The sequence below is a fragment of the Pinus tabuliformis genome, chromosome Q (genome assembly GCF_031772625.1).
Source record: "Pinus tabuliformis cultivar Carrire ecotype Pingquan chromosome Q, CPIR1, whole genome shotgun sequence".
In the NCBI taxonomy this organism is placed as follows: domain Eukaryota; kingdom Viridiplantae; phylum Streptophyta; class Pinopsida; order Pinales; family Pinaceae; genus Pinus; species Pinus tabuliformis.
The window spans coordinates 1245594021-1245620615 of NC_142296.1; the positions used below are offsets into that span (position 1 = coordinate 1245594021).

Genomic DNA, 26595 nt, shown 5'->3' on the forward strand with positions numbered 1-26595 from the left:
GAGCATAACCCTTTGCCCTTGATGACAAAGGGGGAGAATGACTTTGAGGATCTTGGGGTTGCCATCAAGTCCAAAGGGGGAGATTATTGGCATTATGACACAGATGTGGCGCTATGGCATAAGTGTTGTCCTTGATGGAAACTCACTCAAGTGGTAAATCAGTTCAGGCTCTCAAAATGTTAAAAAATGAGATACCCGCAGGTGCGCCGAGCAAAAGCTATAGGCCCGCAGGTTCTCCGAACAAGAGGTGCATACATACTCGTAGGTTCTCCGAACAAAAGGTGCGGACGTCAAATTCACTCACTTTCATGCAGAGAAACGCGCGCACGTGGGAAATTTTATGGTTGATCCATGGTATTTAGTCCGATGCTGTTGATCCTATGGTTTTGGTCCGTGGTTTTGCATCTAAAATATTGAACCAAGGTTTTGGATCCCTTGTATTGGGTTTTTATGGTTTTGGTCCATGGTTTGAGTAAGGGCTTGTGTATAAAAAGGAAAGGAGATCATTTGGCTAGGCACTCATGTGTTGAATATCTTAAGACGAACAAGATCTGAAATACTGGTAATCGGTTGGTGAGTTATAGTTGAACCTAAGCATAAGAAGACAGATCAACTGAGGGGTCGTGATCTCGTTGGCACATGATTAGATCTGTGAATCTGACAGTCGAGGGTATATCTGAGGTCTGATAAACTGTCTTTATCCGAAGGTCCATAAGCCAGACACAGTTCAGGTGCAAAGGTGCGCAGATCAGAAGACGCCCCAGGTGCGGAGGTGCGCGGAGAAGCCGACAGTTCATGTGCGAAGGTGCGCAGATCAGAAGACGCCCCAGGTGCGGAGGTGCACGAAGAAGCCGACAGTTCAGGTGCGAATGTGCGCAGACTAGAAGACGCCCCAGGTGCGGAGGTGCGCGGAGAAGCTGACAGTGCAGGTGCGGAGGTGCGCGGAGCAGTCGACAGTGCAGGTGCGGGGGTGCACAAAGCACAGACAGCGCAGGTGCGGTGGTACGCAGGACACTAACAGAGAAAGTGCAGACATCTGCAGGTTACTATTGGTGAAGTTGCAGACTTTTCTCTTGAAATATGTTTTAGCTGCTTCTGTCTATCACTATTTTGTTCAGGGTTCTGAATTGATATCTAATTACTGAAACTGTGTTCTGAGAAGTTATTCATTCAATATTTGCACAGGGAAGTTGATTGATTGCAGATCTATTTGATGTTTGATTGAGATTCTTGGATCCAGTTTGAAAATTTATGAAACATGGTCCCTGGAAGAAAAGAGAAGGTTGAAGCCTTCAGTAGGTGAGCACCTACGTACTAGTAGCTCAGCTAGTACATGAGCTAAGGGGGTTGTAGCTCCCTTCCAAGAGAGTCTGGAAAACGAGAGAGGGTTGTAGCTCTCTGCAGGTTACAGCCTGCGTACTAGTAAAGGACTGCACCAATACAGAATCTTTGTAAAAAGAAGTTTCTAATTGAAAGAAGATAGAGACATATTGCAGCAGGTGGTTTTCACCCACATTGGGTTTCCACCTTATATCTGGTGTTCTTTGGTGTGACTGACTGTTTTTCTCATTCATGTTCTTTATTATATGGTACTAACATACAAATTAATGGTCAACATCTGAAGAATAAATTAAACTATAAATCTGGAAGGTATATTGAGAAGAATTTGATAACACTGATTCACCCCCCCCCCCCTCTCAGTATTATTTCCAACAAAACCTGCCATTGATGCATGCAAGCTTCAAGGTACTAAATGGGTGTTTCTAAGTCAACTTCTTGGATAATGAGCTGAAGTCGACAAGAAGCGACTCGTCATAGGAGGGACTTGATGTATCCCACATCAATGACACGAAACGAGTGTAGTGATTTTAGAGATGGAATTTGACTGATGACACAAGGTTCAGGAATGGCGGTCATGAAAATGAAGGTTTATGGTATTTCAAAAGATGAATTTTATTGAACATATTGGCGACACTGAATGAATTGGCAGCATTGACCCAAAACCAAGGTAATGGATGGTGTGATAGACCATAGGTATGATAACCAACAAGCAGATAACCCAACCCAAACAGTCTGAATGAATTGGCAGCATTGACCCAAAAATAAAGTGATGGATGGTGTGATAGACCATAGGTATGATAACCATCAAGCATATAACCCAACCCAAATAGTCACGGTGATGGAGTGAAAGTGTCATGTTCAAATGCAACCTGCTACCATAAAATGGTTTTCCCCTTTTCCCATTTTCCCCAGTCATTGCTGACCAGTACCTCTTTATTTTTATCAAGCTTGAGGAGGATAACATATGCTTGTTGTATAATTTCATCCTTCGAGCAAATCCATCGCTATTTGATGTTTTAACGAGTCTAGCAGAGGTGAAACTTGGTCTTGTCTAGATGGAAAAGTTTGTCGCTATTTGATGTTTTAACGAGTTTAACAACAAAGATAACTTGATCCTTTTCATGTTTATAGAGTTTGAAAAGGAACAAAAAGAAAACTCCACAAGTTCTTTTTCGTAAATTAATGTCTCAAGCCTGAAAAAGGGTAAAATAATACAAGAGAGATACAATTTCTAATCCGTTAACAAGGAGGAAAGAACAAGAACTCGAAAATCTTTTCATATTTAGAGAGTCTGAAAAGATCTTAGAGGACTCCATTTCTCCATTTTGAAGAACGAGTGGTGTCTGGGATAGCAACTAGTTTCGATGATGTTGTAACTTCTTAAAACATGTTGATTTATGTGAAGAGGCTGGCTAATAAGACCACTCATTGCAAATATTCCTCAAAAAAGGATAAAACAACCAAGTGAAAGCGTATGATCAGCCAAAGGGATGGTGGCGATGGGATGAAAATAACCAAGGCTCATCTGATGAAAGAGGCTGATAGAATGGAAATCACGAGGGTTAAAAATGGAAATGGGTTCATTTTTACACAAGCTTGAACCATAGGGAACTATTCTTGGATTCAATTTCATGTTTACACAAGCTTGAAATGAAAAACTATGCTTGGATTCAGTTTGATGTTTACACAAGCTTGAAATGAAAAACTATGCTTGGGTTCAGTTTCATTTTTACACAAGCTTGAAATGAAAAACTATGCTTGGATTCAGTTCCATTTTTACACAAGCTTGAAACGAAAAATTATGCTTCAAATTGGTTTACATGCCCCTAGCATGATGAAAAGGAGAGTCTCCTATAACCAGATGGAAGTCATTGTGGTGAAGCAGGACGGTTATCCAACACCTTTTTGGCTTCATCTAGATAGGGACAAAGGTGAATGGGGTGATTCCCTTCACATAACCTACAGGGAAACTTAACTTTACCACTAGGTGCGTGCCCCCCAAGCTTCATTACATTCACCTAAGTAGACTACTCATGGCTATCAGGTGGATGGAATGAAGGTTTGTTGACGAGATCAAGTGAAAGACTTGACTGGGATTTTACGAGATCTAATCAAAGACTTGAATTGGAAATTTAAGCCAAGGGGCCTTGTTTCATTTTTTTAACGAGCTTGACACAAGACAAGGAACTCTGCTCGTACCCTTAGTTTCATTTTTAAAAGAGCTTGACACAATACAAGGAACTATGCTCAAATTCCTTGTTTCATTTTTTAACGAGCTTGACACAAGACAAGGAACTATGCTCATACTCCTTGTTTCTTTTTTTTAATGAGGTCAACACAAGACAAGGAACTATCCTCATGGGCCTGTTTCATTTTTCAATGAGGTTCACCTAGTAAAAGAACTATCCTCATGGGCCTATTTCATTTTTTTAACGAGGTTCACAAGACAAGGAACTATCCTCATGGGAGCTATTTCATTTTTTTAATGAGGTTGACACAGTAAAAGAATTATCTTCATACCCTTTGTTTCAATTTTTTAACGAGGTTGACACAAGACAAGGAACTGTCCTCATGGGAGTTGTTTCTTTTTTTAAATGAGGTTGACACAGTAAAATAACTATCCTCATACCCTTTGTTTCATTTTTTAATGAGGTTGACACAAGATGAGCTGTCCTCATATCCTTGTTCACGACTCATAAGAGGTCATGACTTCCAAGAGGTTGTCGTCTGATGGGAGAAAAATGCTTTGGAAAGAGAGATCTGGTTCCAATGCCCCTAGTACATAATGTAAAACATCACTGAATTGATCGTCAGTTGACGTAGGCATGCAACTGGTTTCCACATAATTAACCCATGGCAGGGATGATACCATTGGTACAAAAGGACAATTTAGGGAAGATGGTTAATTGGAAGCCATATTTGGACCGAGAAATGAAAGCTAGTCAACAGTGACAATTTTGCCTTCATGCAGGAAACAAATCACTCGAAAGAGTGCGGAAACAATAGCTCCCGTGTCATAAACATAGTCATGCCCTAGAAGTAAGTTGTAATCTAAAGGGCTTGGGACTACCATCACATTCAGATAAATGATTTTTCCTCCCAAAGTAATAGGTAACTAAGGGAGGATCCCTAACGGTTGACTAGTTCCTCTATTAAAAGCCAACAGATTTTGGGTAATAAGCACAAGTGGCAGTGAATGGAGCGCTTGCCAAGCAGTTGAGGAAAGGATACACACTGATGCACCTTCATCTATAATAGTGCCTGATACAATCATATTACAAAGTTGTACTATGATCTGGAAAGGCACATAAGAAGGAAGACGGAATCCTACCAGTCAATTCCAATCAAAGGAAGTGACTAGACTACTTGGAGGGGGTACTGTAAGAATGGGAGGATTTTCCTCCTATATTGATGTAATAGGAGGATTTCCCCCAAGCTCATTTGAATCTGAAGAAACAAAAAGAACCTAAGTGGTATCATATTCACTCTCTTCGGGAAAGGTACAATTAACTGAAGGTGAAATGGGTTCAAACATTACCTCGACCTATTGATTTGGGTCGGGCACAGACTCATAGGATTTACTTTCAGAGAGAGTGGGATTGACCGACGATTGATTTTTGTCAGTCAATTCATAAACTAGTGAAGGATTTAGGGATAGTTTCCTGTAACCATATGGAAGTCGTTGCGGTGAAGCAGGACGATTATCCAACACTTTTTTGGCTTCATCCAGATAGGGACAAAGGTGAATGGGGTGATTCCCTTCACATAACCTATAGGGAAACTTGACTTTACCCTTCTTTCCATGAACTTTGCTACCACTAGATGATGGTGTGTCACCAACATGATCTCCAGAAGTTGATGACATGGGATGATGTGAACGAGAAGACCATTCTTCTAATATCTAAGGAATATCAAGACAATTTCGAAGAAGATGGTCTCTTGTACAGAGTCTGCATGGATATCGAACTTTGGCAGACTTGACGGACAATTTCTCATCAGATGTTACATTCAAAGAAATGGTTGCTTGGTTGACCCTCTGTTGAATTTGCTTCTTCTTCTTCTTCTTCCCTTTCTTCTTCTTCTTAGCCACCTAGTTACTACTACCAATACTTTCACCAGGCGAATAGGAATAAGGGGAGGAAGAAACAACCGAGTAAGAAGGCAAAGGGTCAACTTTAGGATCAACTGGAGGTTGATTTTGTCCAGTTGGAGGGGTACTCGATTGCGGAGAAATTACGACATTTTGAACCAAGGAGGTTGAAAACAAGCATACTAGTAAGCCAATGGTAAATCCCGAAAGGGAAAATGTAGCCATATATGGAGCACCAATGTTTCCAAAAGGAGGAAAAGGACTAAGATTCCCATCAAAATGAATTCCTTGATCAGTGGACTCTGGATTTGTCGCCATATATTCCAACCTAAGATCAACTAAGGAGTGAGCATGGAGGAGGTTATCCGTGGTCAATTAAATTTATTTTAATCAAAGCACGATAACAAAACAAAAAAGGGATAATCTAGGAAAAAGGTTTACCAAGCAACTGTGAACTACATAATACCTCCTGGCAGACCAAGAAGTACAGGTAGGCAATCTCCCCGAATGTTGTGTTCGGTGTATCACAGTGTACAAAGTGGCTAACTCAGTTACCCAAGGATGGATAGCAACCTAGTGTTTTCCTCCCATATCTACCTAAAAGTACTTGGAGGCCCAATCCGTATAAGCGTTGTCTAATGCAAAAATGCACAATGAGAGCATTCCCATATACTTTATGTATTGTAACACTGCCCTATATACCTGAAGGTACGTGGATGAGCTACGATATACTCATGTATGTGGAATGAGGTATCACACTCAAGATGTATTGAAAACAAGTTAGCAACAGCTACTTTGTTTTACAATGCCAAAACACGTCTCTAACCTAGACCTCTAAATGTTTTTCATTAGGTGACAATGCTCCATTAGGTAAATTCAGATAAATTTTAATTTGATCTTCTTTAGAATTTTCCTTTCAAGGTTCACCACATGATGTATTTTTGCAATTCCTAAAATGCAACTAATATGATAAGCATTCTTTCCATTCAATTTAATAATGAAAGTCCTTAGCTAGTAGGGATAGAGCAATCAGATTTTTGACAAAGAGCAAAGAGCACATCTAATGCAATTTCCCTAACTACTCCTTTCAAGCATTCACAAACTACAATATGAACGATGCAAGTTTTTCTTTTCAAATCCCTTAATTTTATGATGAACGAAAAGTAAATATGCACATACAATCAATCAATCTTTAATGAGAACGAAGAATTTGATGACATTTCTCTTTCGAAGGAAAAGAAGACTTTACGACACTTTATTTCGAACAAAGATTAATCAACTATATTCTAACTTTGACTATATACCAATAATGAAAAATAAAACATTTAAGAAACATGAATCAATCCAATCAAAGTAGGGCTGGCAAAGGAGATAAAAATTTGTTCTTTGAGACATGACATTCATTAATCAATCAGCAAGCAAAGAAACAGAGAAAAGTTGGCAAAAACACTTTCCAAAGGTGGGAATTTGACCTAAGGTTGATTAGTGCAGGTCAAAGAGGGCCTAACTGCACTCTAGAGCATTGTCTCTCACTCAAGGGTGCTTTCGAGAGCACTGTCCCCTGACCAAGCTTGCGTTGATTTCTGAGAGGCCACTCAAGAATCATCTAACCTCAATTTTTGACCAAAATTCAATGCAAAAGAGCTGAAATAAAGTCAATGAACACAAGTAGGGTCTACAAGAATGTCCTAGGAGCTGAATAAGCTACTAGGAAAGGTGATAGTTCCCTAGTGGAGTTGCCAATTTGTTTTGGAGAATTTAGCATATACGGATAAATACTAATTCCCTAGATAAGTAGTTGTATCTAGAACAACAATTTAAAGTGTTGTAGACTTTTCCTATAAGCAATAGATAAGATGGGAAGATAGAAGGCCTACATGTAGTTCTGCTTTCCTCTCGTCTTGCTTGTATCGATTCCGTCACTCCCTCCCATACTTAATCCGCTTGAGAAGTACCCTGTGAACACAACAAAAGACAAAAATTGATCAAAGCATACAATCTATTGAATATAATTTAAACGAATTAGATACAATTCACACGCATAAGCATTATGAAACAATACAAACATATGAGAAAAAGGTTCAAACACTTTATTAGATAGAAGAAGGAATTACAACCATTTGTGTCTGATTCAAAGCCATTCCTCCAGCTTGGATCCCATCCACATCACATCAAAAGCATGACAAACTTGTAGCATCACAATACTTGCTTCAAATCCAAATCTCATAGGAGAATTATCTCCTTACAATTCAAAATATTCCAGCCCCTGATCAATTAGATGAGTGATCAATTTATAGGAAGATGAAGGAGGTTTTTCATTAATGGTGGCATTGGATGACCTTTCATACTTAGAATTAGTTCCATGGAGGAAGGGATGAGAGGATAGGATGCACCTTAACTCATTCCTCATCCATTTTTGAGCTCATAGGAGTTGATAAGTCAAGGAAACTTTTAGATGACTCGAAAATATAAGAATATTCCCCAAACCCTATGTGAATTTCGCTCATTCTTGCCCAGCGCAGGTGAAAGGAAGCCTAAGTGCTCTGTAGAGCACCCTGGCAGTGAACTTAACTGCTCTACAGCGCACCTTGATAAGGGCTTACCCACACTAGTCCCTCTAGAGGTTATTTTTAGATGTCTTCAAGTCATGAAACTTTCTGGGAAGGAGGCATTCAAAGGGGTGAATTGTTTAGGGCATGAAGCAATTGAAATTAGGGTTTGATGAGCCCTAAAACACTGATCTGAATGTTGGGGTTTGATGTGCCTAAATAGATCTATAACAGGATTAGGTAGGTCATTTAGGGTCTATCTAGGAATTTGGACAATTTCTCTAAGAAGAACAGACCAGGCAGTAGGAAGCATTGGCAGGAAATTCTGTGTAGTTTTCCAAAGCACGGCAGGATCGAGCTACAAGAAGCTCCTGGTCACAACTCCAAAATTTTGAGGGACAATGCGGGATAGGCAGCAAGGGCCTTCGTGACACAACTGCCTAGTTTTTGGGATGAGTACAAAATGAGGTAGCAAGGAGAGTTTCGGTCAAAATTGCGTAATTTTCAGAGGCAGGGCAGAGCAAGCCAAACGGGGGCCTCCCAATCAAATCTGTGCAATTTCTTTGAAAAGTGCAGTGTCAAGCGGCAAAAGCCTGACTCACATGTCTGTGCAGTTTCTGGAGGCAGTGTCAGCCAAGCAGCTAGGCATCTCTACGCATTTTTGGAGAGCAATGTAGCCTGAGATCATAATGAAGTTCAGGTTCCAATCGACCAGAGGGAGGCTTGATGAGTGATCTTTTGGAAAGCGTAGATTGGATTGGACTTGAGGACAACTTCTACACAGTTCTGGGAGATAGTGAACTTGCACACTTCCAGGATTACACAGTGCGGACTGCCCTGAAGGACATCCTCAAGCTTTACATAGTTTTGGGTAGCAGAGTAGGGTCATTGAGAGCTGAGACTGCACAATGCAGCTCAATCAGGGTTTGGTTGAAGGAGAGTTGTCCAATCGACAGATTTTCAAGAAAAATGGCTAAGTGTGGGAGCAAGTGAACTTGTGCATACATGACACTATGATCACACACTTAGCATGACTCAATGATAAGACACATCAAATCAACAAGGAAAACATGTGGTTAATAGAACTATCTAAATTTTAAGAGAAACAAGTGTGACACTATGAGATAGATCTTTGAACGACCGTGATGACACTTGTGTGACAGTGCTTACAACTTAATGTGTGAGTATGAATTATGTTCACAAAATGAAAACAGCTCATGCACACAAATAAAAACCTTTAAAATTTCCAAAACAAGATCACAAGCATGATATAGAAATCAACATGCCAAATGACGACAATTGGTCCAACAAGCGAAAAGGAAGCAAGACACGTAGAGGGAACACATGGAATGACTTTTAGTGCTTACGAACATGCATGTTATTGAAGATAGAATGATATAACAATGATAAGCAGTACTTTAATCTACACTAAGGGATATACTTCAAAAGGATGTACTTTACTTACCATATTTACCCTTGAGATGATTATACATTCGACGGAGTTTGCATAGGGTCCCAATATTTTGTCATTACTCAGTTTCTTGGTCATTATTATCAACTACTTGAGAGTGATCCAGCATCTCATCATTTTCTGTAGTCACTAAGAGATAGATCTGTGCAGTTTCAAAAAGTAGTGACTGTTGTCAGGATGAGATCTTGGGAGGCCCATCTGTGCAGTTTCTAGATGCAAGACAGATTGGATAGCTTGGAAAACACTATGTAGTTTTGAGATGCAAGACATTGCTATGGTATGGAGTCCTGGGAGGAAAAATATGTGTAGTTTCTGAATGCAAGGCAGACTGGGCAGCGACGGGACAATACTGCACAATTTCTAAAGATAGTGAGTTCCCGCTGGGGAAGGACACTGGAGGAAACCACTGCACAGTTTTGGATGCCAAGGGAGTTCGAGGTCTCTACACATTTCATAGACCCATCATGCAAGGGAAAAATCTTGAGGATTGCAAAAGCAAAGTGTGAAGTTCCAGAAAGCTGGATGAGGCTAGGTTGCTCAAGAAACTAGCTAAGTGTGAGATCAGTGAAACTAATGTAAACAGTGATAGAACTTGACTATGATCACACACTTGAACACTTAGTGATACAACATAGACCATCCAGAATATAAAAGACATACTATGCTTGGTGCATCAACCTTTGTGACAAGAGTGCATGAAGTGAGTGTAAACATGTCTATGTAATGAGAACAACCCATACACGCAAAGATTTCCCATTGAAGTAGAACAAACTTCCCTTTGCATGACAAACGAATCCTTATGCCCAAAGATGGAAATGTTGCATAAAGATGAGAATGTGAACAACTCTTAAGATCAAGGAGGGGGGCTTGAGATCATCAGCTTACCAATAAGTGACCAAGAAACGATCGATCACAAGATCCACAAAAGGCTCCGAAATTTTCATGCGAGCCAAAATTTTGGAGGTTGGATGTAGCTGCTACAACACACTCATACGTTGAGGGGAAATCTGTTATCACCAACAAATGATCACCTAGCCATTTATAACAAGGTGGATCAAAATACACCATGTAGGATTAATTTAACCATGGTAAAATCACTTTCACCATGGGAAATACTTTAGAAAACCATTTTTATTAAATTATTTTCTGATTAAAATTAAAAACCCCGTGAAAATAATTGAACAAATCATTATTTATTTAATTTTCTCTAGGAATAATTATTTAATCATTGTTTCATAATTATTCCTTGTCACATTTGACTAAATCTCCTAGGAATAATTATAAATAATTATTTATTTATTTTTCCTTATTTCCATTATTGGAATAATTGGTAACTACTATTTAATAATCATTTCAATTTCACACCATTCTTAATCCTCAAGAATAATTAATAGATCATTTTATTTGTTAATTATTTCTAAATAAAGATATTTGACCATTTTGAATACTTTTTCCCTCTCCAAAAATTATAATAAAGTATTCCTAGCGATTAGATCTTGATTTGGTCAATATTATTTTATTATTCTCCATTTTCGAGATTAACTCAATACTTTGATATAAATAGGAGGGTTTTCCATTCATTCTTCACCATGATCATTAACATAGTCACCATTATCATCTCTTTTTACTTGATCTCCCATTTGAGTTCTCCACATTAATCTAGGTTTTCCACATTTGAGAGAGAGAATCGATTACTGAAGCATCAAGGAAATCAAAGGACCCATCCCAAAGAGGGGGATTGGCAAACCTTTTTTGTAGATATCCTTTACCAGGTGTTATCAATAAAATATTTATTCATTTGAAAGTCTTTCCATTTGGGTTATTGCATTGGATATATATATATATATATATTGTTGTTGTTTGTTGTTTTGGATCGTATATGTTGTTTTGTTGCAATTTTTCCAATTTTTATCACAGATATGAAGCAAAAGAAGCCACAAATTGTTGTTAGCGTCACGTGTCACCTAGTGAATTAAGTGAAGTGTTTTTGGTACACCTTCCCAGAAATTTCACACTAACACCTAATTTGATGTGATACCATCCTAGTCACTTGACTATCCTACATAATTAAAAATATTTTTCCTTTAATTTGGTTTGTTTCATGTTTGAGGTGGTTTTGTAGTGGTGTGTATTGTGAAGCAATTTAACATGGGACCACTAGAAGAAAAAAATATACCTATCAATGATAAAACCCTCGTAATCTTCCTTAATATCTTGTATGCTATTCAATTGAACTAGTTGTGAGGCTCTTGTGCATTTTGTAGTTTGAATGTTTGAAACTTGGTTAAATATCTTGCAAGAAATCAACATATGATATATGGTGGGGTTTTGTGGGGGTAAAGACTGAGTATGATGTTTGATCTCGAAGTTGGTCAACATAGTGAGATAGTTATAGTTTGGATAAAGACTTTCCCTTGTATAAAAAAAAGATTGGGACTTGGATGAGGGAATTATGGACCTATGAGAGAGAAAATTTGTAAAAATATGATAGAATCTAGTATAGGATCCAGGTATGAATAGAGAATTCAAACCTCATAAAATATTCTAAAACTTAGATGGATCCCAACCTACAACAAAATCTAAAACCATAATTGTGAAGCTCATATTTTTCCTTGAATGATTATTAAATTATTGCAAGTTTTGATTGGAAATATATTGTATTATATTAAATGTATAACTAGCTAATTGTGTGGATTTTCTTCAATATTGTTTTGAACTTTAACCTCTACAACCCTTGGGTTGCATTGGAATGCAAGGATGAGGACAACCTATGACAACATGATTTCCAATTTTCTATTATTTGACATCAGAGAGATTTTGTGGTCTCCTGCAGTTGAGTGTGTTTGGAGGAGAAAGTTTTGAATACTATTGCGATGACCTACAAAGTAATTGGGGGTTCCATAATAAGGCTTATTTTTACCTTCTAATGATAGCCTATTCTGGTGGGTCATTTGATGTTTAGCTTGGTATCAATTTGTCAACCTCATTTTGACGTTTATGTGAAGGCCAACCCTTAGTAAAGGTTATTTTTTCCTTACACTCTTGGGGAGATGATAATCTTATTTACCAAGATGAAATTGACTTTAGGTTGGGGTACATAAACAGGAAATATATGAAATTTCTAAATGTTGCATTCTTACATATCTATTTTAGTTTTTTTCCTTAAAAAATGATGAATTTAGTTGTTTTTTTTCTAGTAGTTGGCTTTTATGAGTATTAAGTAGTTATTTTGGATTGAGTAATAAGACTTTTTTAAAATAGGTAAATCTATGTTTATATCCTTATTTTAGTTAGAACTTCTACGAACCACTCTTTCTATTTATTTTAATACAAATACTACACAAATCCAAGCCTTCCTGTGAACCCCTTCACCATAGATGGTGCTGGACAGGTTTGTGCATAATTGATTTTATTTTATTTCCTTGGAGGAAAAGTTATAAAAGTTACTTATGTGTTTCTTTTTTAATTGACATATTAGTTGTTTAATCCAATTTATTATAGGACGTGATGGGAAAACGAGGGTGTTGGAGAGTAATGTTCTTCTTAAATCCATTAAAAACATGCAATATGCAATAATAGTTGATGTTTTAAATATGGTATGAAAAATATTTATTTCAATTACTTTGGTATAAATTTTAAAGTTCTGGAGTTTCAATGCTAGTCACAAGGATTGATTTATTTTCTTAATTTGAATTATTTGATATTTTTGGCTTTAGGTAGAGTTCAAAAATTGGAATATTTGAGAAATATCAAGGATTTTGGGCATTAATACAATATCAAGGTAATGTTAAAAAGGTTAGACCTTATCTTTGAGCTATGAGAGAATCACAATATCATATATGAATTATGCTATTTTTGCATGAACATTTTGGGTGATATGGTATTTAGTGGAGTTTTCGAACTTTTCAGCCTCAAAATGTGGATTTTGAAATTTTAGTTATTAGGCATAGAAATGTCAATGCAGCTCTTGATATGGTTAAATAGGTTAGAAATATAACTTATTTGAGTGATTTGTGGTGTTTTGTAAATGTCCCCAAGATTCCATGTTTCTGTTTTAGGGCTTCCATATTATGGTTTTCTTTGATGACTTTTTCTTTTCTATTTTGGTATGAGGTAGTTTGTAAAAACGTTTTTTCCCTTTTCTATTTTTCGAAAATGCATCATAGATTGAATTACTACACATATTTAGACTACATCAAATTATATATATATATATATATATATATATATATATATATATATATATATATATATATAGATATATATATATATATATAAATGAACCAAGCTTTGACTTCAAAGGCCGCCCCTACATAGGTAAGGAGTGCCAATACGGTTGAGTCAATGTTAAGAGAGTCTACATACTCATGAATAGATATTATTCTTAATTGAAACCTGAGTTTCCAGTGCTTGAATTGATTACTAGTTGTTGGGACTATCAATTGTTTGAATAAATAGCTAAATTACCAAACATTATTCTATAAACCAGGGATTCATCTTTTTATTCCAATTTCCAAGATAGTCTACAATGTATATGAAAGAGAACTACCATTGACCAAGACTAATGATGGTAATAAAATGACCTATTTCTTAGAAATGGAAATCTAATGCATAACGCATAATTCAAAGACTATTATCAAGAAACAACATAGAAACCATTCAAACCTTATTTGAACTTATTCATTTGATTATAAAGAAACCCAATACTTCCTCAAAAGAATGGTTGTGTCCTAATAAATTAAAATTGTAACCAAGAAACGACAATAATGAAACTATAATTAATATTAGAAAACAACAGTAAAGATTAATGCAGGAAATTCTATCGTACATTTGGGAAGGTAAACAAAATCTCAAGAAAGTATTCGTTGATCCAAACACGGAAATACCAATTATGTTGCAAAAGAAATACATAATGCAATTAAACTAGTAATACAAATGAAAGAGAGGGTATCATCTAGGAAGCAATCCCAACCAAAAAGAGCAAATTGCCTTTGAAACAATTCAGATCATTCCAATATTTGAAAATACAATTATAATCACTCTAAGATTATTGTCTATCTCAAATTATAATTCTTTATCATCTTTCTTGTAGCAAATCCTCTATTTTTATATTACAAAAATGAGATTGCAATATAAAATAATGTTGATAAGGGATGACTTGAAAATCGAAGATTCTCATGATTACCTTTCTAATTAATGTAGATTTAATATATTGAAGTCAATAAATGGAGAATCATGTCTCTCAATCAACTCCTTAATTGAGAACAGCCTAACTTGAAATATTTCTAAATCTCCTTCAAGCATCCTCTGTTCATCCTCGTAATTTGTTCATAATAAGACTTCTCCCAACAAATTATTATCTCTTTCTAGAGATAAAATATCCTTCATTAAAGCACAATCAATTGAGTGAACTAAATCTATGAAAACCCAAACTTTATCAAACATTAGGTCATGAATTTAGAACAAAAGGGTAAGGAACCATCATAGAAAATAAGAATTAAATGGAAGAAGTATGACAATTCTGAGACCCAACATCACCTCCCAACTGACTTGATTGAATGTCCTCATGCAATAACTATCTATATGCAAATAAATAGTTGACATGTAGGGAAGTAAGAGAATAAGCTTCATAAGTTTCTTTTCCTTTGTGTCTAAGTCCACACTTGTCCCTAATTTCTTGAAAAACTTGACATGCACTTTGTTGAGATAGTTCATAATCAGATTGATAGAAAAATAGGGGGCACCAATTCATGGGGAATCAATATCTACACCCCATCCAATTAACTCATACTTCCATCACAAGGCCATCATAAGCATGAATTTGACAAAGTGTTATTTCTCAGTCAAACTCCTAAATCCTTTTGAAGTAATCCAACCATCCTGCATGGTTCAAAATGTTACGTGTTATGTTTGTAGTTCGCAGATGGCTTGGTTCATGCCAAACAGGCTATCCTCTCATTTTTGCAACGTTGTCAATTACTCAAGAGGAGAATAATTACAAACTTTGAAAAATAGAGTTAGCCTTACTAAGTTTCTATCATTCACAACCAAAGTTACAACATATAATTTTAGCATAGTATAACAACATATGAATAATAGTTTGACATGCATAAATATTCATTCATTGCACTCTTTCTCCCGCAATGAAATTAAAGGTCATACTCAGGCAAGAGTCACATCATTAATCAGTGAGGGGTCAATTGGTTGGTTATTTTGAATGATTGAATGGTATGGCCTTACTTCATAATGATGTTGCCACATAAAATTGTAGAGGAATTGCCACTAAAAATGATTTCGAGATCTATACAATGATTAATCCACCTAATATTCATTTATGAAGAGAAAAATGATCAAAATTAAAAATCACAGGTGGATAATTGCAAAGATGAGGAAGCGTCAATTTATTAGTCATCCTAATCGATATCAACAATGTGGTAATAAAAGGGAACTTTTGAAGAATTTAGATGAGGGCCTCTTTGTTCCACCCCAAAATAATAGGAGTGTTATTAAGTTACCAAAAACTGGTGAGTGATTTGGCAATGGAGCTATCTTTGGTTAAAGATATGAAACTTATAAAATAAGCAATGATATATTATATGATACAAAATGTCAAATCTCAAATATCCTAAAAGATTTGCCCCTAACATGTAAAAATTAAACCAGTAAACCATAACCCTCATCTTTTAAGAACTGATTAAAGTTTACCCCACAAACCATATATTATAGAAAAATTTATATATACAAAAGTAAGCTTTTGTTTGCAATCAGTTTTGAGAACACAAGGTAACAAAGTAGATCATACTATTGAATTAACTTCTATACCATAGGAATGGTCACTACTGCTAGCATGTGTTTATAGCCTCAACAGGGATGCATTTTTAACCCATTGAGATGCCACTATCCCATATATTAGGAATAATTATATATTTGCTAAAGACCACTTAGATGTCCACTGAAGGTCATCGTTATGGCTTGGTAACTAGTTAATAACAATGCCATTCACAGGAGCTAACAAAAGTGGACAAGTTGATTCATGATGAGACCTCTTGTCCTTTAGCTGACGACAGAAGGCCATTACCCTGGCTTGGTGACCAGTAGTAGTAATGTCACTTCATTAGGACCTATGATCATGGTAGGCCGACTTCTGATGAGACCTCTTATCCTCTAGTTTAGTTTTTGAGTTTAAAATTCAACTAGAATTACCGTTAACCAAAAAAGAATGCTTAATAGATAGGGTGGAAAATCAATTCCTTAAGAGTTAGGGATGGCACAAAAAGTATTTTAGTAACTATTTTCAACTTGGCTATTCTTTCTTCTGAAAGGCTAATAACTTTAAAATGACTATTGGTACATATATTTTTCTATATTAAGATTAGGGTTGCAAAATAATGCATTAGAGAGTGACAGAAATAATTAAATAAAATTTTATCATAATCACGATAAATTTACATGATCGGGAACTTATGAAATTAAGAAAGTTGAAAGTTAACATAATGAAATCATCTTTGTAGGATCATCCTTTAGAAATAACATTTCGTTTATAGATAAACTAGGATAAACTGGTTGTCCCATCATCATTTCAAAGAGGACCCAAAAATGTCAAAAGTATTCCCATTCAAACCAAAGGGACAAATATCGGGAAGACCTATAAGTTTCAAATCAAATAGAAGGGGAAAAAACCATGAAAATAAGCCGAAGTAGCAATAGTTGTGACCAGAGTAACAACAATCATGACTTAAGTAATAGTGACCATGACTTAGGTAGCAATCATGAATCAACAACTGCAAGTTAGATAGGGACGATTGTGACTTAGGTAGTAGCAGTAATTATTGCAAGTTAAGGTTACAGCAATTGCAACTTGAGTAACAACAACTTTATCTTAGGTAAATACAATCGGGATTTGGAGAATTGGCATTTTAGGACTCGAGATAGAACAAATTATTAAAAGAAATAAAAGTAAAAATATACATATCAAACAAAAAAAACAAATCCAATCAAATAGAAAATCCTATTATATATACATTATTAAGGAAAAATTCAAAAGGAAAAATTTTACCCAGTCGCAAACGTGGGGATATTCCCTTGCCCGGCTATGATCTACAAATTGAATTCATTTGTAACTTCATGGAAGAAAGACCGATTCAAAACTGGTTGATGGTAAATGCATAATCGATGACCATTAGAAATAAAAGAAATGTCAAATCCATCAATGGTAGTGAGATGCACAATGCCATTTTCATACACTTCACTAACATCATAGGGGCCCAACCATCTCATTTAAAATTTCCTTGAGAAATCCTGAAACCTGGAATTGTATAACAATGCCCAATCACCTTTCTGGAAGGTTTTCCTTTTAATAAGATGATCATGCCATTTGGCCCTTTGCTACTAGATTATTGACATTTGCTGAAGAGCAGCAAGGCGTATTTCATCCAACTCATCAAGCTATTTAAAGTGTTGTTTTTGTGCTTCTGTAAGATCATGCCTACTTCATGGGCAATTTTAAGAGTCTTGATTTCGAATTCAATCGAAAAAAATTAGATTCTTACCATAAACAAGCTAGTAACGTGAGAAGCCAATGGTGTTATGCTAGATCATATGATAAGGCCATAAGGATTCAAAAAGTTTAGATGCCAAATCTTGGTGATTAGAAGCCACTGTCTTAGTTAATATATTTTCTAACACTTTACTTGTGCTCTCAACTTGACCATTTGCATATATGATGAAGTAAACCTATGTTTAATATGATATTTTTGTAGGGTTGCAAAAATATTTTGAGCTATAAACTGGGACCCTCCATTAGTGATGAGTTCCCTAGGTAGACAATATCAAACAAAGATCTCAAATATGAAATTGACAACTACCTCCTTTGTGGTTCTTGAAACATCTATTACTTCTACCCATTTCGTCACTTAATATGTACAGACTAGAATGTAGGATTTATAGTTCAAAGGGGGAATAATGGGTCCTACAAAATCCATATCCCACCTTTCAAATGGCTCCAACGTAAGTTGTGTCTGAAGAAGAATTCCATCATACTAAATGGGATGGCCCATTCTTTGGCATTTGTCACAACACTGTACATATTTTTTGGCATCCTTAAATATTTTTGGCCAAAAGTAGCCCATGTGCAACACTTTATGCCCAGTAATGCTATAAACAAAGTGGCCTTCGCAGGGGTCATCATGGAAGTCTCTAAGGATATCATAAACCTCATCTTTCATAATACATCTGTGAGTATGAAAGTCTACTCTAGTATGGAAAAGGAAACCATATATCTATGAAAATTGATCACTTTGCTGGATAATATGTTTCTTCTCTCGAGATGAGAGGTGTGACGAAAATTTTCTTAATGCTAAGTAGTTTGCACCATCTTCATACCACGATGTTTTAATAGACACTACAAAGAAATTTTCATCTCGAAACTTGTCTTCCATAGGATAGGAATCAATTACAGGTGGAATCCTAGATAGGAAATCAACAACAAGATTCTCTTTACCTAGTTGAGCCTTAATTGTAATATGGAATTCCTACAACAAAAGTCGCCAATGAATCACTCTACCATTAGTAATTTGTTTATTAGCTATATATTTAATTGCAGAATGATCAGTATATAAAAAGATAAGATAACCCATAATATAGTGATGCAATTTATTAACAACATAAACAACAGGTAAAGATTTTGTTTCGGTCACAATATAATTTAGCTCTTCAGGTGTCAAGTTTTTGCTAATGTAGTATATTACATTGGGATTCTTTTCTTCTTCTTGTCCCAACACTTTTCCTATAGTCATGTCAGACGCATCTGAAGATATGTTGAATGGAAATTCCCAATTAAGACCTCATAGTACTGGTGTTTTTGATAATAATTTCGTAATTCTGTAAAAGCATGATTGCATTTATTAGTCCAATCAAATTCCACATGTCCCATTAATACATATAATGGTGCTACAATATTTGAAAAGTGAGCTATAAATTGATGATAATAATTGTCATAACCAAGAAAACTATGTAACTATTTTTGTGTCTAGGGAACAGGAAGTTTAAAAATTACCTCAATCTTTGTTGGGTCCACCTAGATGCCTGCAGAAAAGATAAAATGTTCTATAATGATGCATTTTGTCATCAAAATTTAACACTTTTCATTTTTAAGGCGCAATCTAGTGGCCATGCACCTAATGAAGATTTTTTCTAGATTACTCAATGCTTCGTTAAATTCATCACCATAAGGCATAAAATCATCCATGTAGAGTTCAAGTCCTTCATTAATCAAATCAGAAAATATACTTAGCATTGATATTTGAAAAGTTGGAGATGTGTTGCAAAGGTTGAATGAAATAACACAGTATGTCAATGTTCCCCAAGGGAAAGTAAGCATAGTTTTGTCTTTCCCTTTTGGGGTGATTTGAATCTAATTATATTTATTAAATTTGTCCAGGAAAGAAAAATACATCTTCCCAACAAGAGTGTCAAGCACTTGATCAATAAACGAGAGAGGGAAGTAGTCTTTATTTATGGCCTTGTTTAATTCCCTATAATCTACGCAGATATGCCATTTTCCATTCTTCTTAGGGAAAACAACCAATGGAAAAACCCATTGATTATTTGATATAGGGTATATAAAATTGGTGTCAAGCATTTTCTAGAGTTCTTATTTAACAACCTCCCTAAGGTGTAGGTTTAGTTTCTTTTATACTTGAAGAACAGGATGGACATCCTTTTCTATATAAATTTGACGTGTGCAAATTTTAGGGTCAATACCATTCATATTTTTGTAATCCCAAGTGAAAGCTTGTTTATGCTTTTGGAGAACTTTCGTCAACCATTCTTGTTGGGAACTAGTTAAAGATTGGCATTAATATTTAATGATTTTCCAAGCTCTATTTCAATTGGAACATTGTTGTGAACTATTATGGTGGGAATATAGTCACTAGTGGATTCCTCCATAGGATAACCTTGGGCTTCATTACCCAAGACAAGTTCCAATTTTTGGCATGTTGGGTGATCTACGACATATGGTTGACTAATAAATCTATTGATGTATTGTTCAATAGTGAGGACAGGTCATAGTTTTTATTCTTCATGATTAGGAGAAAATCATGTTTGATGACCAAATTCCATACTTGGTTTAGCAGGTGGATAAAGAGTGAGACTCTTAAGGTTTGTTCCCTTGGAAATTTTCATGTTCCCAATTCGACACTTGATATATGCATCAACAGTGGAAATCTAATTTCTGACTAATATAAGTGGGTTTCCTTCCAATTTATCTTTAACATTGAAAACTAGCAAGTTAGTTGGGTATTCCCAAGTGTCTGTTGAGGCAATAATATCCCCAATGATTCCTTTTGGTTTGATTATAGATCTATCAGCTAATTCTATCATATTATGTGTTCGTATTGGTTCATGAATCCAAGGAAAATAGAGGCTTTTAATGTTACAATATTGATAGCAGATCCCAGATCCACTAGAGTATTTGGGAAACTAATGCATCACACCTGAATGGTGATTACAGGATTTCCAGGATCATTATATTTTGTAGGGATTTGTTTCCTTAAGATCAAGTCAAACAACTTCCCAATCACATGAATAGTGGGTTGTTCCTTTGGTTTCCTTCCAAGGTTTTTAATGCATAATTCCTTAAAGGTTTTTTCATAAATAGGCACGTATTTGACAACTTATAAAAGAGGAATTTTTAACACAAAGATTTTGTAATTCCACTATCAAATCAAATTTAGGATATATCGGTTGCTTGAATATGGTCAATTTTCTTGGAAATGGGGGAGCAGCAGCTATAACTTTAGTTATTTCTTGATTTTTGATGGATTCAGTTGATAATTTTGTACCACCACCAGTTGTAGTTGTTTAATATTTCTCAGGTTCATTCTTCTCTTTATTATGTTTTTTCATTTTCTAATTGCTCATAATATGTTGAAGGATTCCCCGTGGAAATTTTTCGTCCTAGTCTCAATTTAATTTCATTACATTATAAATAGGGCACGCAATTATCAGGAGTATATATTATTTCCACAAGTTGTACAAGACTATGGCTTGGTTTGGGATTTGGTTATGCAGGTAATTATGGATGTAATGGTGGAAAATTATTTGAAGGTAACAAAATTTGTGGTTGTGATGATAGTGGTTGTGACTGAGGTAATGCTCCTAATGGTTTATTAGTAGAACCTGAAGGGAGTTGCCAATTTTTAGGTCATACTAGCCCTTGAGCAGTTTGATTCATCCATTAGGAAGGATACTATATATTTTGTGAGCTTTGCCCAAGTGGTCCAAAGTATTGTTGGTTTTTCCATGTGGATCCAAGGTATGGTTGATTTGGCCAAAATGGTGTAGTATATTGCTTATTTTGTCAATATGTGAGATAACACTATTGATTTTTCAAAATTGGTCCAAGGTATTGTTGTTGACCAGAGAAAAACATAGAAGGATCTTGAGGCAAACCTAAAGGGAAAGTTTTCCATTGTCATCATTGAGCCATGAGGTAGGTCAGTTCAAGCTCTTCTCTAACTTCCTTAAAAATAGCCTTTAATCTCAGAAGGTTTGGATATCACTTCGTTGAATGGCCCTTCGCACAAATAGCACATACTTCGATTGCATCCAACGGACACTCCTTGCGGCCATGTTTATGACAAAAACATGGATAAAAATTTTCCATTACCTATTCTTGTCCTACTTGTTTTTGTTTTATCTTAAAAACATCAATTTATGTATTCAGAGTACTCAAGATATCAATTTTAAATATATCTAATAGATTACTGAGTTCTTCTCTCATGACTCTTCTACATGTGGTCTTAATAGCTCTTCTTAGGGAGTCTTGTATCCCATGCTTGGTTCTTTTGCTTCTGCAAGAGCACCTGATACACAGTTTCACAATGTCATCCTATTATTATTTATAAATATCTCACTTCCCATTAAGTTAAGTGTTTCTATCCATTAATCTTGCATACCTCTAATGAGAGTAGTTTTTAATACTTCTTTAGGAAGAGTAATGTATGGTGACCTTTACAGATTATACTTAAATCTCTCTATATATTCCTCTAAAGTTTCATCCTCTTTCTATTTCATTTTAAATATTTCTTATTTCAAGTCTTTATATTGACCATAATCCTAGTATTTCTTTAAGAATATTTCCTTCATCCCATCCCAAGAACTGATATTATCACCTCCCAATCCCATAAACCATCATAAAGCTACTCCTTTTAAGGTAGAGGGAAACAAATTTAGTTTCTATAGATGAGTGGTGTAATAATATCCTCAACACAAAACATCAAATTCAAATAAGAATACATTTTGGCCTTCTGAGGCTAAGCCATAAAAGTTGGGAATACCTTGGAGTGGTATAGCTTTCATGGGTGCATTTGTTTGTGGATCAAAAATAGGAAACTCTATTATCCATGTTTGTGTAACTGATATATTCCCCTACCCTTCCATTTGGTAAAAATTATACCAATATCCCTTTGGAATTCCAAAATCATGAGGTATCAACTAAAAAGGATCAGTATGATAGTGGGAATTTGGATCTTGTCTGGGCCTTACGACACTATTTAAGTCAATAATCCAAATTCCTTCCTTTAATATGGGTGTTACAAGAGGTTCTTTCTCAGGAGTTTGAAATTTTAGGTTACTCATTTACCTCCTCCCTATTTTATGTTACAAGAGTGCCCCTCTCTCTTGTAAAAATATTGGGATGGTTGTGAGACAAGGCTTGAAAACTTTCTTTAGATCCCAAGATTCTATCATGAATCTCAGTTTTCACTGCAGTGTAAGATCTTGCTACATGAATGGAAATAATAGTAGATCCATTTTTGGATATTGATCAAGGCCCTACTAAAGCTTGAGACTCTCCTTTATGAATGGTTTCATCTATGAAGGTCAAATATCCAAGGCAAACTCAACCATGGTTTCCACTGCTCGTGGGAGAAGAGTTTTTGTTTGTCTCTTTTTTATTCTTACCTCTAGTTGCTTTCCTAACCATGCATTAAAAGACCTGAAACTTTCTTCAAGGGTAGACACCACAAAAAGTCTTAGTTAAGGTGTGTGTGCAAGTTCTTACCTTCCATTTTTAATATCCAACCTTCATGGAATGAGGTATGCATCTACAACCATTCATTAGTACGGCAACACTCTTTTGACAGCCTCCCCAACAACAATGCCAAAATTTTTGGATATTCAATTGTTTGAATAAACAAGTAAATTACCAAACACTAATTTATCATCCAGGGATTCATCTTTTTATTCCAAGATATTATACAATGTCTATGCAAGAGAACTACCACTAACCAAGACTAATATAGTACTAAAAGGACCTATTGCTCAGAAATGGAAATCTAATGCATAACACATAATTCAAAGACTATAATCAAGAGATCACATAGAAACCATCCATATGTTATTTTAACTTATTTAGTTGATTATCAAGCAACCCAATACTTATTCAAAAGAATGGTTGTGTCCTAAGAAACAACAATTTTAACCAAAGAAACAACAATAATGAAACTATAATTAATAATAGGAAACAACAATAATGATTCAAACAGGAAATTCTATCAGACTTCTAAGAAGGTAAACACAATCTCAAGAAACTATTTTCTAATCCAAACAAAAAAAAAAAATATTGATTATCATCCAAAAGGAAAATAGAACATAATTAAACTAGTAATATAGATGAAAGACAAAGTCTCATCCAAGAAGCGGGCCTTGTTGAAATATGTAACTCGGTTTGGTCTTCATAATGACTATTGTAATCATGGTTTTATGTATTTGATGAAAAGATACAAAAAATTTTATTATTGTGATTGTTAATGCATGGGTTTCATGCTCAAGGTAAATTTATTTGTAGGTCAAGCACCCATTGAGTGCTTCTAGGTTTTTCATAGAATTATGAAGTCAAAAGAGTCATTGTCATACATGTAAGACCCCTTTTGGCATCTTGTGTTATGTAAAAAAAAAATATTTGTCATAAAATACCCTCCAAGACCTTCTCAATGAGCTACAACAAGTCAACCTCATGGAGGCAATTAGTACCCTTGGAAAGCCTATATATAAGAAATAACTCAACCTCATTTGGAAATATAACAAAATAAAGTTTGACCTCCAAAATAAAGAGGAAGTAAGACCAGAGGAAAAGGACAAAAATCAAGGATAAGAAGAAAAGAAGCAAGATCGAAGTTTTAGACCTCTCTCTCTTGTTTTAGGGTTTCAAAAGTTCTTAGGCAAGTCAAAGTTACTAAAAGTTCTTGGGAAAGTTGAAGCTACTGGAAGTTGTTGGGCAAGTCGAAGTTGTTGTAAGTTGTTGGGTAAGTCAAAATTATTGGAATTTTTTGGGAAAGTCAAAATTGATGGAAGTTTCTAGGCAAGTTGAAGTTGTTGGAAATGTTGTTGGGGTCGAAGCTACTAGAAAAGTTGTTGGGGTAGAAGATGTTACTGGAAAGGTTAGAGTTTGTTGTTGTAATTTGTGTAAGGAAATATCATCAAGAAGTAAGTTTGACTTGGAAGTAGAGGGGTCTTTTTCAAGGTTCTTAGGTCTTGGAATTCGTCATTTGAAGATTCTATAAGAAGAGAATAATTCTTTTGGCTTTTACTCTCAATAGGAGAGGTTTTGGCCCTAGCTAGTAGCCTACATTTTGTGTCCTATTGTCTCATTGATCTTCATTTTTTGGTATTTTTTTGATGATAGAAAACACTAATAATAATAAAGTGAAAGAATAATTTAATCAGGTTAAGTAAAAATACATCACAAGAAGTTACCAAAAAAAGAGAAATCACCTAATCTAGCTACCCCTATATTTCTCAACATGGTATCAAAGCTAAGTTGACAACATCAAGATGAAGAAGCAGCTTAAATATCATCCAATTGAAGAAGTACACATAAGGACCAAGCACAAGATATCATCGAGGATATTCAAGGAATTCAAGACGGACTAAGAAGCAATCAAGGACATAAAAAATACAAATAGAATCAAGGAGAAGTGCCCATTGCATCATAAGGATCGCATCATCACAAGAATAAGAATACCTCAAGGACCCTACATCTTCTCAAAGAACAAAATACTACACATTTGAAGCATCTTGAAGTCTCCATATTCTACATTTCTATATCCAAAGAAAGAAAGCAGAATCTTTTCCAGCATCATTAAAGAAATCAAGGTGATCTTCGTATCTTTGAAAAAAGGATCACACTTCAAACATACTTGAAGGAAGATACCTTCATCAAGAAGGCATCAAGTTGAAGATATCATCATCAAGGAGTATTTTCACTTGAAAAATAAGTCTCTTTATATTTATGTTTGAAACTTCTATCAGAATGACTTCATTCTGCAAGGAAATCAACAAACTAGTTGGGTCATAAAATTTCCTTGCATGGAAGAAGAGGATAGACTTGATCCTCATAGAGAATGAATTTAATGAATACATAAAGTGTTCAATCTCCAAACCATCTCAAGAGGAAACTCAAGAATTATCGAAGTATATGAAAGGGGAAATAAGGGCTCAAAGACTCCTCATAAAATCAATCAAGAATTCCCTCATTTGTTGTGTAGCAAAGTTGGAGAAATCAAAGGATATCTATGAAAAATTGATAGAACTGTTCTATGTAAGTACTGTAGGATAATTTATATCATTGAGAACCAAATTATGTAAAATGAAGGTATCGAATGAAGAATGGATAGCCTCATACCTTATGATTGTATCATAAATAAGAGATCAACTACAAGAGCTAGGGGAAACAATGTTCGATAAAGAAATGACCATTGTTGTGCTCAATGCACTACCTAATGAATGGGGAAACTTTATATCAAGTATATATGGAAAGAAAGAAGCCACTCCATTCAGTGAAATTTGGTCATTATGTAAGATTGAAGAAACTATATTGAAGGCAAAGAGTCATGTTGGATTAAATGAACAAGTTCAAGCATATGCGGCCATGGCCAAGAGAAAAAGAAAGTTTGGAAAGTTTGATCATAGGAAAAAGAAGAAGATCGATATATAAAAGATACAATGCTATGAGTGTAACAAATATGGTGACACTATAAAAGGAATTGTCCCAAACTCAAGAAGGACAACAAGAAGAGAATGGAAAGAAATGAAGCTTGTATCATCGAAGAAGTAGAAGTGCATGGAAAGAAGATAAAGAA

At 35.3% G+C, this 26595-nt stretch overlaps 1 pseudogene; it reads left to right on the forward strand.

The window, feature by feature from the left end:
* The first annotated feature begins 186 nt into the window (after positions 1-186).
* Positions 187-26595, forward strand: part of LOC149224328 (beta-galactosidase-like) — a 41882-nt pseudogene continuing 15473 nt past the window's right edge.